We start from the raw sequence: 3828 nt of genomic DNA on the forward strand, positions 1-3828 counted from the left end.
TATAAAGTTCTTGGGCTATAGCCTCATGAACTTCTACTTCCTCTCCAATCATGATGCTATGAATCATGATGGCCTGGTCTAGAGTAACTTCAGACCGGTTGCTAGTGGGAATGATTGAGCGTTGGATAAACTCCAACCATCCCCTAGCTACGGGCTTGAGGTCATGCCTTCTCAATTGAACCGACTTTCCTCTTGAATCTCTCTTCCATTGGGCGCCCTCTTCACAAATGACTGTGAGGACTTGGTCCAACCTTTGATCAAAGTTCACCCTTCTAGTGTAAGGGTGTTTATCTCCTTGCATCATGGGCAAGTTGAATGCCAACCTTACATTTTCCGGACTAAAATCTAAGTATTTCCCCCGAACCATTGTAAGCCAATTCTTTGGGTTCAGGTTCACACTTTGATCATGGTTCTTGGTGATCCATGCATTGGCATAGAACTCTTGAACCATTAAGATTCCGACTTGTTGAATGGGGTTGGTAAGAACTTCCCAACCTCTTTTTCGGATCTCATGTCGGATCTCCGGATATTCACGCTTTTTGAGTTTGAAAGGGACCTCGGGGATCACTTTCTTCAAGGCCACAACTTTATAGAAGTGATCTTGATGCACTCTTGAGATGAATCTCTCCATCTCCCATGACTCGGAGGTGGAAGCTTTTGCTTTCCCTTTCCTCTTTCTAGAGGTTTCTCCGGCCTTAGATGCCATAAATTGTTATGGAAAAACAAAAAGCAATGCTTTTACCACACCAAACTTAGAAGGTTTGCTCGTCCTCGAGCAAAAGAAGAAAGAAGAGAGTAGAAGAAGGAGAAATAGAGGAGATGGAGATGGCTTTGTGGTTTGGCCAAAGGGGGAGAAGTAGTGTTTAGGTTGTGTAAAAATGAACGAGTGAAGATGGGTTTATATAGGGGTGGAGAGAGGGGTAGGGTTCGGTTATGGGAGGGTGGGTTTGGGAGGGAAAGTGGTTTGAATTTGAATGGTGAGGTAGGTGAGGTTTTATGAAGGATGGATGTGAGTGGTGAAGAGAAAGATGGGATTTGATAGGTGAGGGGTTCTTGGGGAAGAGGTGTTGAGGTGATTGGTGAATGGGTGAATAAGAAGAGAGAGGGTGGTGGGGTAGGTAGGGATCCTGTGGGGTCCACAGATCCTGAGGTGTTAAGGAAAAGTCATCCCTGCACCAAGTGGCGAGCAAAAATGCTCTCTGTGCCAATTCTGGCATTAAACGCCGGGCTGGTGCCCATTTCTGGCGTTTAACGCCAACTTCTTGCCCTTTCCTGGCGTTTAACGCCAGTCTGGTGCCCCTTTCTGGCGTTAAACGCCCAGAATGGTGCCAGACTGGGCGTTAAATGCCCATTTGCTACCCTTACTGGCGTTTAAATGCCAGCAAGGTCTTCCTCTAGGGTGTGCTATTTTTCTTTCTATTTTTCATTCTGTTTTTGCTTTTTCAACTGATTTTGTGACTTCTCATGATCATCAACCTACAAAAAACATAAAATAACAAAGGAAAATAGATAAAATTAACATTGGGTTGCCTCCCAACAAGCGCTTCTTTAATGTCAGTAGCTTGACAGTGGGCTCTCATGGAGCCTCACAGATGCTCAGAGCAATGTTGGAACCTCCCAACACCAAACTTAGAGTTTGAATGTGGGGGTTCAACACCAACTTAGAAGTTGGTTGTGGCCTCCCAACACCAAACTTAGAGTTTGACTTTGGGGGCTCTGTTTGGCTCTGTTTTAAGATAAGCTCTTCATGCTTCCTCTCCATGGTTACAGAGGGATATCCTTGAGCCTTAAACACAAGGGATTCTCCATTCACTTGAATGATCAATTCTCCTCTATCAACATCAATCACAGCCTTTGCTGTGGCTAGGAAGGGTCTGCCAAGGATGATGGATTCATCCATGCACTTCCCAATCTCTAGGACTATGAAATCAACAGGGATGTAATGGTCTTCAATCTTTACCAGAACATCCTCTACAAGCCCATAAGCTTGTTTTCTTGAATTGTCTGCCATCTCTAGTGAGATTCTTGCAGCTTGCACCTCAAAGATCCCTAGCTTCTCCATTACATAGAGAGGCATGAGGTTTATGCTTGACCCTAGGTCACACAGAGCCTTCTTAAAGGTCATGGTGCCTATGGTACAAGGTATTGAAAACTTCCCAGGATCTTGTCTCTTTTGAGGTAATTTCTGCCTAGTCAAGTTATCCAGCTCTTTGGTGAGCAAAGGGGGTTCATCCTCCCAAGTCTTATTACCAAAAAACTTGTCATTTAGCTTCATGATTTCTCCAAGGCACTTGGCAACTTGCTCTTCAGTGACATACTCATCCTCTTAAGAGGAAGAATACTCATCAGAGCTCATGAATGGCAGAAGTAAATCCAATGGAATCTCTATGGTCTCAGTGTGAGCCTCAGATTCCCATGGTTCCTCATTAGGGAACTCATTGGAGGCCAGTGGACATCCATTGAGGTCTTCCTCAGTGGCGTTCACTGCCTCTTCCTCCTCTCCAAGTTCGGCCATGTAGGTCATGTTAATGGCCTTGCATTCTCCTTTTGGATTCTCTTCTGTATTGCTTGGAAGAGTACTAGGAGGGAATTCAGTAATTTTCTTACTCAGCTGACCTACTTGTGCCTCCAAGTTTCTAATGGAGGACCTTGTTTCAGTCATGAAACCTTGAGTGGTTTTGATTAGATCAGAGACCATGGTTGCTAAGTCAGAGTGGCTCTGCTTAGAATTCTCTGTCTGTTGCTGAGAAGATGATGGAAAAGACTTGCCATTGCTAAACCTGTTTCTTCCACCATTACTTTTGTTGAAACCTTGTTGAGGTCTCTATTGATCCTTCCATGAGAGATTTGGATGATTTCTCCATGAAGGATTATAGGTGTTTCCATAGGGTTCTCCTATGTAGTTCACCTCTTCCATTTAAGGGTTCTCAGGATCATAAGCTTCTTCTTCAGATGAAGCGTCCTTAGTACTATCTGGTGCAGCTTGCATTCCAGACAGACTTTGAGAAATGATATTCACTTACTGAGTCAATATTTTGTTCTGAGCCAATATGGCATTCAGAGTATCAATCTCAAGAACTCCTTTCTTCTGATTCGTCCCATTGTTCACAGGATTCCTTTCAGAAGTGTACATGAATTGGTTATTTGCAACCATTTCAATCAGTTCTTGAGCTTCTGCAGGTGTCTTCTTCAGATGAAGAGAGCCTCCAGCAGAACTATCCAATGACATCTTTGACAGTTCAGACAGACCATCATAGAAGATACCTATGATGCTCCATTCAGAAAGCATGTCAGAAGGACACTTTCTGATCAATTGTTTGTATCTTTCCCAAGCTTCATAGAGGGATTCACCTTCCTTTTGTTTGAAGGTTTGGACTTCCACTCTAAGCTTACTCAATTTTTTAGGTGGAAAGAACTTTGCCAAGAAGGCATTGACTAGCTTTTCCTAAGAGTTCAGGCTTTCTTTAGGTTGTGAGTCCAACCATATCCTAGCTCTATCTCTTACAGCAAAAGGGAATAGCATAAGTCTGTAGACCTCAGGGTCAACCCCATTGGTTTTGACAGTGTCACAGATTTGCAAGAACTCAGCTAGAAGCTGATAGGATCTTCCAATGGAAGTCCATGAAACTTGCAATTCCGTTGCATTAGAGAAACTAATTGAGGCTTAAGCTCAAAGTTGTTTGCTCCAATGGCAGGGATAAAGATGCTTCTCCCATAGAAGTCGGGAGTAGGTGCAGTAAAGTCACCCAGCACCTTCCTTGCATTGTTGGCATTGTTGTTATTTTCGGCTGCCATGTCTTTTTCTTTGAAGATTTCTGTTAGGTCCTC

General features: G+C 43.6%; 1 non-coding gene across 1 annotated transcript; it reads left to right on the top strand.

Annotated features, from left to right (window-relative positions):
• The first annotated feature begins 3283 nt into the window (after positions 1-3283).
• Positions 3284-3391, top strand: LOC112718492 (small nucleolar RNA R71). Its single transcript, XR_003160831.1, has one exon. It is a non-coding gene; the product is annotated as a small nucleolar RNA R71 (small nucleolar RNA).
• Positions 3392-3828: the final 437 nt, after the last annotated feature.

This window comes from Arachis hypogaea, chromosome 10 (assembly GCF_003086295.3).
Source record: "Arachis hypogaea cultivar Tifrunner chromosome 10, arahy.Tifrunner.gnm2.J5K5, whole genome shotgun sequence".
NCBI classification, from domain to species: domain Eukaryota; kingdom Viridiplantae; phylum Streptophyta; class Magnoliopsida; order Fabales; family Fabaceae; genus Arachis; species Arachis hypogaea.